Below are 11,418 nucleotides of genomic sequence, written 5' to 3' on the forward strand. Positions count from 1 at the left end.
CCAGGATTTCTCTCTTCCTGAGGATGGCTTCTCATGGATTTTCACCTTACAGCTTCTGTGGAACACATACTAGTATGTGACTGGTGTCCTCTCATCATGAATGTGAAGGTGAGCTGTGAGCATTGTGTGCTCAGCTGCAGGCTGAGTTCTAACACAGCTGAGCCAACTGGCTCACCAGAGTGCTGATCCCCTGACCTGAGCACCAGTTTAGGTGCTGGGTACCTGGCATAGCAACACCCTGGAGTTCCTGATGCCAACATGGGTCTTCCTTAGCACTCGCCCCCAGTGTTTCTGCAAGGGTCTCCAGCTGAGGGCTGCTCCTGACTGGGGACTGGTGGAGCACTCTGCCATTAGAGCTTACATAAAATGATCCTCCAGACAACCTGGTACCCAGGTGCCGGAGGCTCAAGTAAGGGAGAAGCTGAGTGTTAGGCTAAGTAGCTTCTGAGGCACAGGCAGGAAATCTCAGGTAGAATCCTAGGAACTCTGCATCTTTCTGGTCTACCTTCCTGCCTCCAGGGCCCAATGTGTCCACACAAGGTTCCCCAGCAAGGGGCTCATGGACTACCCTCAGCCCAGAGCCATCTTGTCCTTAAACCACTGCTCTGTGACTCCAGCTCAGCTGACAAATGGTGAGAAGTAGAGGAGATGTGCTGGACCCTGCCTGGCACAAGGATTCTGGGATCCAGAACCTGTAGCAGCATTGGATCAGGTACACAGCTGCCTCCAGGTTCATCTTGTGGCCCATGGAGATGTAGAGAGGCTTGTTGCTGTGGCTATGGCTCTTCAGGGCCTACAGCATGGAAAGGAGGTCAGAGCTGCAGGAACACATGCCCCTAGGTCCAGACCAGCCACAGGGAGGCTCTGACGAGGTCCTTGGTTGTAGCAGGGAGTTCTTGGACTCCCATCCCTTAGGCTCCTTCCTGGTGCCTGTTCCTGGGCAGGGTGAGTGTGTGTTGGCATCAGAGGGTCTGAGGTGCATGCGTGCAAGTGCATGCAGTGCCTCTGACCTGGCAGAGTAGAGTGAAGATCCAGGCCAGTCATCATTCCCAGGACAGTTCCAGAACCTCCTGCCAGAAGACGCATCTCCCTCAACCTGCAGGAGCTGATTCTGGAAAATGGGGAGAAAACTTGTAAAAACTGTATTTTCTTGGTGAAGGGCTGAGGCAAGCCCCTTCCTCTTTAAAACCCAATCACAAGCCAGGAAAGGGAAGGGACCTATCCTGGATGATACTGTACCTAAGCAAAGCCATCTGCTCAGACAGCCCTGAGTGTGCCCAAGGCCCCCATCTGACCTGACAACAGGGGCTTTGAGATGGGCAGCAGCTCACTTGGGACCACAGCACTGGTAAGTAGAGGAGTGGGCCAGGGCACACAGGACCACCCTGGCAGCAGGCTGTGACCAGGACTCAGCTATTAGCTTCCTTCTGCTTCCTCCCTACTGGGAACTTGGACATGTGTGTGTCACCTCCACACTTTCCTCTGGAGGGGAGAGGATGGGCCCAGTGTGGGTCACATTGGCCTGGGAAGGGTCTGGACCCCCATGTCCTCCACTGATGTTTATGGAGTGAGTGCTCCACACAGGCTCCTCTGCCGGAGGAAAGGACAGTTGGGGTCTTTGCCCTCAGAATGTGCTGTGCAATAGAAGAGCCAAAGTGTTAATGTCACCTCCCCAGTTCATGCTGTGGGGCCAGAGGAGGGAGATGCAGGGGTGAGAAAGGGTATGGATGCAGTCACAGGCAGGAGCAGTGGTCCAAAGACTGACACCTGGGATGGCATGGGGGTAACTTGGGGACATAACCTACAATAATCTACATGAGTGTGGCAGCAGCAGCACAGAGGTGGAGATGGAAGAGGCAATCATAGCACAGGGAGGAGTCAGGGGCCCCAGGGGTTGCAAGCCACAGGCTGGGATACACCACCCAGGGCTACATGGAGACAGGCACCCAGAGAACATCAGATGTGCTTTACTCCAGGCCAGGATCCAGGGACACAGAGGTGTCCGGGAGGTAGCTAACCTGTCCTTCCTCCTAGGACCATTCCAGGCAGCTACTGGCTGAGCCCAGGCTGTCCAGGCCTCCTTACCTTCTCCTTTTGCAGGGCACTCTTCTCCAGCATGTCTACCTGCAGGAGTTTCTTGGCCACTCCAGTGCAGGGCAGCTTTGTGAGGACACCAATGTAGCAGGCCACCCCAAAGCTTGGCAGTGGGCAGAGGAGGGTGAACTGGGGCAGTAGGGTTGGGCCGAAGTAATCCATGCAGCCTGGAGGTGAGCCCAGGATGAGGGTTGAATAAAATCTCACCATCTGTAGACCAGCAGAGCACTCAGGGCCCAGACTCCAAGACCCTCTGTGCCCTGACTTCATGGGTGAGGTTGGGGCAGCCCAAGCAGCCTAATCAGCACAGTCACTCTATGTCACCCTGTTCTTCCTTTCATTTTCTGGCAATTTCCTTCTTTCTCTCCACTTTGATGCTGCCCTCAGGACTATGAATATGTTCCCATGGCCTGGGTGCCCATGCCCAGGAGCATCCTGCTGGTCCCACCACTAGCATCCAGGTCAGCGTGAATTTAACCTTTGGCTTTGGGCCCATGGGGTCCAAGGGTAGTGGCCAGGATGACCGTCAACCTCAGCCCTCCTGGGACAAGGTCCCTGCATCCTCAGGAAATGGCACTCCTGTCTGATTATGGACAGAGGCCTGACTGTCCAGCTCAGGGATGGTGGTAAGGGTGGGGCCCTGAGCTCAGGCCCTGTGACTCTTCACAGTGGCCAGGTTGGCCCTGGACCATGGTCCTGGAGATGGCTCAATGTAGGGTGCTATGGGGAAGAGAAGGGTAGGTAGTGAAGGTGGGGTGAAAGTGGGGCTCTTCTCTGGGTGGGGTCTGTCCTGTGGTCTTACTGCCAATGGTGAAAATGAGTCCAGAAAGGAGCCAACAAAGCCCAGCTGGCAGCAGATGCTCTTACATGGGGTCAGACACGCCCTCTTCTGGTCTTTCCCAGTGGCCACTCTGACCTTCTCTTTTGGGAGAGCAAGATTACCTCAGTGATGAAACACCCAATTTTCACCCAGAAAAAGGACCCACAGAGCCACAGGGGAATCACAGTCAGCTAGGCTGACCCTCACTCCTCAGGTTGGGCTGTTCGTGGGGCAGAAGAAAGGGGAACTGCCACAGTGGTCCAGCTTTTTAGAAAATCCTCTTCTTTTCTGACTCTGAGTGATATTGGCTTCCAGGGAGCCTTCCCTACCCCAGGCAGAAGCAGAGGGTCTACTTCCTGCCTCTGGGAGGAAGCACCTGTCTGGGGCATGAGGCCTGGCTCCTTCTCCTATAGCAACTGTATCAAATCCACCAGAAAGGGCAAGTCTCAGAAGGCCAAAAAGGCCTGTCCTGTCGCATAGGAGGCCATCAGGCTACCCATTCAGCGCTCTTCATACATCACCTGCCACCAGGCATGCAGGTCAGCAGGAGCCTGAGGCCACTTCTTCCTGCCTCCATTTTCTCTGCCCTATTGCTCAGTTTACAGCCAATAACCAACTTCCTCTGTCTGACCCAACCATGGCTCCCTTCTCTTCCTCACCCATGTGTGGGGCCTGCAAGATAAACTTCCTTGCAAATGGTGGTGTAACAGGGGTTCACTTGATGTTTTTGACTATATTCCTTGTTGCTATGAAACTTATGTTTTTTTTTTCTAAAACTTCTTTTCCCTGACCTTTATCCTCCTTGATCTCTCCTCCCTAATCTCATTTTTGTCTGAATAACATCTTTAAAAACTCCCTGTTTCCCATGATGGGCAGAATCACTGTCTCTGAGACAGGAGTCCCCTTGTTAGACCACGACACAAGAAAAGACCACTGACACCAATTAAAATCAAAGTAAAGCAAGCTTATTATTTCAACCAGCTTGGCTGCCTCTCCCAACAATCATGGGAGCCAAAGACAGCAGCTAAGCTTTCTAGAAGCCCAGCTTTATAGTCCAGAAAGTTACACAGAAGGATGTTCGAGGATCTTACAGATAAAAAAATTATGACAAGCATAACACAAAGGCTAGTTCATATTTTTTGCTGGCCCTGACATCAGAATTTATGAAGGAAAGCCACTAGAGCCTCAGAGAGGGTCATTATCTGGCCAGGGAAAGCCAAGATTTATGAGACACCATTAAAGTTTCGGAGAGGGCTGTTATCCAGTCAGGGAAAACCAGGCAGGGGTGAGTTCAAGGCATGGGAAGGCATTCCAACCAGCTTAACAACATTAAATTATGGCCAGTTTATACAGACATCCTAATATTTTTTTCAGAAAACAGAAATGAATCCTTTGTAACTGTGACAAGCTTGATCCTGATCTAAAGAGAGAATCAGGCTAGGTATATCACTCTCTGGAGGCTGGATTGTCAACTGAAAAAAAAAAAAACACCTAAGAGAACTGACTTCTCTGTTAGCCTGGAGGCTGACTTGTCTCTTATCCTTTTCATCAGTAAATTGGTAAGAAATTTAGCTGCAAATGACTCAAAGTGGGGAGGGTCCACTCTAATGATAGACCAGAGAAACTTATTCTTAGTGAACCCAAGCAGGGTGGACTGCTGAAGCCTACAGATGACTTTCCACAGGAACACAAGGGGCATCCTGGGTCCCCATAGGATGGTGGTGACTGCTTAGAATTTCTCCACACAACCTCCAAAAACCAGAGAGCAAGAAAGGAAAGCCCCTCTCATTTCCCATGCCCATGACATAAGAGGAGCCTGTTACAGATGTCACTGTGGGGAATGAAACAGACCAGGCTGCAAAGTAGCTCCAGCCAGTGAGACTAATGAAAAGACAGAGCTAAGAGCCCCACCCTCATGTGCTCTAGGCAGAGGTTGACCTATATGCTCTAGAACAGAGGTTGACCTATATGCTCTACAGTTATAACCAGCCACCCCCTTCCACTGTGGGGCAGGGTCTTTTGGGTTTGAAGCAGTCTCTTTGCCAGAGAAGTCCTAAGAAAAGGAGCTGAACTTTAAAAGCTCTCTGGGTTGTTCCCAGTTATTCCAGAAAGCCCGGGCCATCTGGACTCTCTGTCCTCCACATCCACACCTCCTAGCAACATGTGCAAACTCTTCAGAGTCAATTCATCTGCTGTTCTTGTAGCTCCACACCAATATGCACTCCCTTCCTCCCTCAGTGTCTCTAAGTGCTCTGTCCCTGGAAAACCCTATTCTCTCAGATTTCCTAGCTCTAAGGTCATGCCCACCTTTATAAATGATTAGAGGTCTCTTCATAAAGCCAGTGTGGTTACCTCACTGTCACAGCCTCCAGGAGATCCAGCTTTCCCCATCTCTCTCAGTGTCCACATGATGTTGCCTTCATGCTAGTGCCTTCCTGTGCCTTGTCTTTGAGCCTCCGGTGGCCTGTGCAGGTGGTGGAGGAGTCAGTGTTGACTTACAAGAAGGCCAGGAGGGAAGGGGCAAGCAGGGGTGAGGCTAACCACCACCTTTAGAAGAGCTCCTAAGAAAAGGGGTTGGGGATCCTCACACACACCAGGTCCCAGGTGGGCACCTTTGAACTGAGATCATACTCAATCCCCAACACCATTTTGGGGGAAGGTTATCTTGTCACTTCCTTCAAATCTTTTGCCTTGCATGACCCACCCATGGGTGAGGCAGAGAAGGAAGCCATGGGTGGGGCAGAGATGGGAGGTTGGTTGTTGGCAGTGAGCAACAGGGCAGAGAAAATGGAGGCAGGAAGCAGATGGCCTCAGGCACCTGCTGGCCTGCATGCCTGGTGGCAGGTGGTATATGAAGAGAGCTAAATGGGTAGCCTCATGGCCTTTCAAGAGTTGCCCTTCCTGGTGTATTTGGTGTAATGGCTAGAGAAGGAGCCAGGCCTCATGCCCCAGGCAAGTGCCTCATCTCAGGGAAGAAAAGTGGCCCCTCTGCATCTGCATAGTCAAAGGGGAAAGCCCCTGTGAGTCACCAACACCCATAACCAGAAAAGAAGAGAATTTTCTAAAAAGCTGAACCCCTGTGGCAGTTCCTCTTCCTGCTGCCCCAAGGACAGCCCATACTGAGGAATGAAGATCAGCTTAGCTGACTGACTCCCCTGTGGCTCTGTAGGTCCTCCTTATGGATGGAAATTTGGTGCTCTACAATCAAGGTAATCTTATTCCCAAAAGAGGTCAGGGTGGGTGCTGAGAAGGACCAGAGAGGGCACTTCCAACCCCATGGAAAGAGCACCTGCTGCCAGCAGGGCTTTCATGGCTCCTTTCTGGACTCATTTTCACCATAAGGCCTTGAGACACAGGACAGATCCCCCACCCAGAGAAGAGCCCCCCTTTTATGCCACCTTTACTGCTTACCCTCTCTTCTCCACAGCAGCCCTACACTGCCAACCTACATGGTCCAGGGCCAACCTGGCCACTGTGAAGAGTCACAGGGCTTGAGCTCAGGGCCCCACCCTCACCAACATCCCTGAGCTGGACAGTCAGGCCTCTGTCCATAATTAAACAGGAGTGCCATTTCCTGTGGATGCCAGGACCTTTTCCCAGGAAGGTGCTGAGGTTGATGGTCATCCTGGCCACTACCCTTGGACCCCATGGCCCCAAAGCCACAGGGTAAACTCATGTTGACCTGGATGCTAGTCCTGGGACCAGCAGGCTGCTCTTGGGCATGGGCACCCAGGCCATGGAAACAAATGCATAGGACTGAGGGCAGCAGCAAAGGGGAGAGGAAGAAGGAAATTGCCATAAAATGAAAGGAAGAACAGGGTGAAGAGTTGTGAGCCTGCTAATTGGGCTACTGGACCTGTAAAGGCAGAAGGCTTCCTCTGCACCATCCTCACCAATGAAGTCAGGGCAGAGAGGGTCTTGGAGTCTGGTCTCTGAGTGCTCTGCTCCTCTGCAGATGATGAGATTCTGTTCATCCCTCAACCTGTGCCCATCTGCAGGCAGCATAGCTTACTGCTGGCCAACCTCACTGCCCCAGTTCACCCTCCTCTGCCCACTGCCAACCTTTGAGGTGGCCTATTACTTCAGCGTTCTCACAGAACTGCTCTGCATTGAAGTGGCCAAGAAACTCCTGCAGGTAGATGGGTTGGAGAAAAATACCGGCACAAGAGGAAGGTAAAGAGGCCTGGACAGCCTGGGTTCAGCCAGCATGTGCCTGGAATGGCCCTGGGGATGGGAAGGATGGGTCAGCTACCTCCTGCATACCCCTGTGTCCCTGGATCCTGGCCTGGAGTAAAGCACACCTGGTATTCTCTGGGTGCCTCCCTCCATGAGGCCCTGGGTGGTACATCCAAGCCTATAGCTTTCAACCCCTGGGGCTCCTGGACTCCTCCCCCTGTTGTGATTATCTCTTCCATCTCCACCTCTGTAGGTTACTGTAGGTTATGTTCTCCAGTCACCCCCATGCCATCCCAGCTGCCTGTCCCCCTGGAGTGCTCACATAGCTCAGCCTCCAGACCCTGCTCATGGGGCTGCCTGTGCTTTGGATTGCTGCTCCTGCCTGTGACTGCATCCACACCCTTTCTCACCCCTGCATCTCCCTCCTCTGGCCCTGCAGTCTGAATTGGGGAGGTGACATTAACACTCTGGCTCTTCCATTGGGCAGCAAATTCCAAGAGCAGAGACCCCATCTGTCCTTTCCTCCAGCTCAGGCACCTATGTGGTGCACTCACTCTATAAACATCAGTGGAGGGTGTGGAGGTCCAGACTCTACCCAGGCCAATGTGACCCACTCTGGCCCCACCATCTCCCCTCCAAAGGAAAGTATGGAGGTGACCCACACATGCCCAATTTCCTAGTAGGAGAGGAAGCAGAAGGAAGGTAGAAGCTCATTCCTGGCCACAGCCTATTGCCCAGTGGTCCTAGTCCACTCCTGTATTTACCAGTGCTGTGTTCCCTGGTGAGCTGCTGCCCATCTCAAAGCCCCTGTTGTGAGGTCAGATGGGGGCCTTAGGCACACTCAGGGCTATCTTAGCAGATGGCTTTGCTTAGATTCAGCATCCATCCAAGATAGAGCCCTTTTATTTCCTGGATAGTGACTGGGTTTTTAAGAGGAAGAGGCTTACATCAGCCCTTCAGCAAGAAAAAATGTTTTCTGAAAGTTTTCTCCCCATTTTCTAGATTCAGCTTCTGTGGACTGGAGGAGATGCATTCCTTCTCTCAGAAGACTCTGGTACTGTCTTGGGAATGGTGACTCTCCTGGACTTTCACCTACTCTGCCAGGTCAGAGGAAGTGCATGCACTCACACACATGCACCTCAGACCCTCTGCTGTCAGCATTTGCCCACTGTGCCTGGGGACAGGCACTGGGAAGGAGCCTAAGGGCCAGGAGTCCAAGAGTTCCCTGCTGCCACCCAGGACCTCATCAGAGCCTTTAGCCCCTGTGGCTTGCCTGGACCCAAGGGCATGTGTCCCATACCTCTCTGACCTACCTTTCATGCTATAGGCCCTGAAGAGTCACAGCCATAGCACCAAGCCTTTTTACATCTCTGTGGGCCACAAGATGAGCATGGAGACAGCCATGCACCTAACCTGATGCTCCTGCAGGTTCCAGATCCCAGAGCCCTTGCAACAGGTGGGGTCCAGCACATGCTCCTATACTTATCACCATTTGTCAGCTCAATTGGGGTCACAGAGCAGTGGTTTGAGGGTTCATTTTTAACTGGTGCCCCACCAGCCACAGTGAGTGAAGTCTTCAGAAAAGCCGGGCAGAGCTGCTCATGTGGGGAGGACCCTAGGACCCTCTTCCTCTGTTTCAGAGCAACATTGAGGTTCTTGGCATCTTTGTCACCCACACACCAGTGGCTGCTGTTCCTAATATCTGGAAAGCTGGGCCTGAGGTGTGAGGGCTTCCCAGACTGTTGGGCAGGAAGGGTGTGTCCAGAGTCTGGCTCAGAATCGCCCATCACATCTTACTGAGCTCTGACTCCTTCAGGCTGACATCTGCTCTTGAGAACACTTTTGCAGAACTCTGTCACTTCAGGCCATCTGCACCAAGGCAGGAGAGGTGAGCACCAGAGAAGTTCAGGCCACTCACAGGTGGCTGCTTTCAGTGGCCAGCCTCTTTCTGCTGCAGTGTTGTGGCTCTGAATTGGCCAGAAATACAGGAGAGGCCTCTGAAAGGGGAGGAGAGCGAGATAGACTCCTGGATTGGTAGGAACTCTCTGGAAATAACTGACCCAAGGCTTGTATCCCAGCAGGGTTATTCCAGCTTCTTCTCTTGGTCCACTTTACCTTCGAGGGACCCTGGCCTGGGTTCCACAGAAATGATATGGCCTCTGTTAGCTCTTCACAACTAGCTATATCACATGCATCCTGGCCCTCTTTTCCTCATCTGTGAGGCAGCACAGTAGTTCTGGTCCCAGGTGTCACAACACAGTCCTGTTGTGAGGACTGTAGATGGGCTAGCAAAACCTGATGACAGCCTCACCAGGAGGGAGGTATTGGATCTTATAGTTGAGGAAGGTGAGGCCCAGGGTGTTAATAAGCAACAGTGCAGGCTGCAGTGGCAGCCTGGGTTCCAGGCCCTATTTCCAGCACTTCTTACTCCTGAAGGAAGCTGTGTGAACACCACAGCTCTCCTGCTCAGTCCACTCCTTTGAATACAAACCTGACTCTGTCTTTTCTTTCAGGGTTCATTTTTAACTTGTTCTTAGCCAGCCATAGTGGGTCACAGTGGGGATCCATGCTGGTGTGGTACCCAGGCCTGGACAGCACAAGTCATTCAAGGGCTGTGCACCCTCTACTCATTTCCTCTCTATTCTCATTTTCTGGTGACTGTTCCTAGGCCTTATTAAGCTGCTTTAAGAATTGAAAGATGGGCCACTGGGACTGCCCAGCTTCACAGATGGAGCTGGCCAATATAAGTGCAGGGCAGCCCTGTCAAGCTCTGGCCAGGCACATCCTCAGGCCATCCAAGGACCACACAGTGTCTTCTAGGCTGGCTCTGGCATTTGATGGTATCCCTTTCTCCACGTCATTACCAGGAACCAGAAGGCACAGAGTCCTATGGCATGACCCAAAAGAGGCCTGGGAGAGCCTGTAGACTCCTAAGGACCCCAGCAGAGGCCCCGGACAGGCTTGGAGGCTCCCAGGAGAAGCAGGGACAGGCAGATGGAGAGAACTGAGTGCTGTGAGCACTTGGATTGCTGACATCCCACTCCAGCCTCAGGACAGCAGCTATGAGGACCTCACCCACCCAACCACAAGCGGAGGCCCATTAGAACATGGAGGAGGATCCTGGACATGCCCATTGGAACACCTAGTATGGCCAGTGGCAGCCTATCCTATGCAGCACTGTCTGGTGGATGTGGCCACAGTGCCCCAATAGGACAGACCTTCCCAGGGCCAGTTCCAGACCAGAAAGTGTCTGCAATTGCCCTCCTAGAACATGTGAAGATGATTCAGGTTCATGTGCCCAATGGACCCAAAGCTGTGCAAACATCATAGCTCTCCTGCTCAGTCTACTCCTTTGAATATAAACCTGCCTTCACTTGCTCTGTCTTTTCTTTGAGGGTTCATTTTTAACTGGTGCCCCACTAGCCACAGTGAGCCACAGAGGGAGTCCATGCTGGTGTGGCTATGCTTCAGCAATCATAAGTCTATCCTCAGCTTGGAATGAGGCCAAGGCATGGGCTGCCAGGGGTTCAGAGGATAACAAACAGGAAAGCAGGTGAGGCCCCATGCCCACTGCCAGAGACCCAGGGACACTCCTGCCACCCTCACCCAGAGGAACAGCCTCAAGCCCCATCTCCACTGTGGAAGGCAACTTGTTCCCTGTCCTAGCTGGCCACTTCCTCTCTTGGTGTGGGCATGAAGTGGCAATTTAGAGGAAGGACACAAAAAATGGGTGGCCCAGCTGTGACCTGCCTCATTCCCAGTCCTTCATATACCACTTTGCCTCCCAGACTCTAGGCTCCCAGAGTGGAGTTGGCAGAGGGTAGGTGGCTGCCAGATCCTCTGGGCCCCATTTCCCTAGTTCCAGATCAAGATGGAAGAAGGTAGCCAGCAATGGAGAAAAGGAGGGAGGTGTGTCATCTTTAAAGAAATGGAGGAGGCAGCCGCCGCTGGGTCCTGGAGCCAGAGGCCGCCCGATACTGAGAGCGATGGACTGAGGGCCCCAGCCGGGGAGGCGCCGCCGCGGAGTCCGCGCCCAAACGTCCCCGCAGTAGCGCCTGCGCGAGCCTGGGCGCGCCGCGCATTCTCAGCAGCCGGATCCCGCGCCGCCGCTGCCGCCGCCTTCCCGCCCGGGCCGAGCGGCCCGGGAATCGCGGCTGCCGGCTGCATGGGCCGCGCCCGCTCCCCGCCGCCTAACCTCCGCCGAGCCGCGCCGCCGTCGGAGCCGGAGTACACAGCCCTGCTGGAGTTGATTGCAGTCCTCAGCAACGCTGATTCTCCACCATGGAAACGACTGGTGACGATGACGCGGTGGCGGCCTAGAGGAGACA

General features: G+C 53.2%; 1 pseudogene; it reads left to right on the forward strand.

Annotated features, from left to right (window-relative positions):
• The first annotated feature begins 5,791 nt into the window (after positions 1–5,791).
• Positions 5,792–11,284, forward strand: LOC144251399 (endonuclease V-like; annotated as a pseudogene).
• The last annotated feature ends 134 nt before the right edge of the window (positions 11,285–11,418 follow it).

This window comes from Urocitellus parryii (assembly GCF_045843805.1).
Source record: "Urocitellus parryii isolate mUroPar1 chromosome 13 unlocalized genomic scaffold, mUroPar1.hap1 SUPER_13_unloc_2, whole genome shotgun sequence".
Classification (NCBI taxonomy): Eukaryota; Metazoa; Chordata; class Mammalia; order Rodentia; family Sciuridae; genus Urocitellus; species Urocitellus parryii.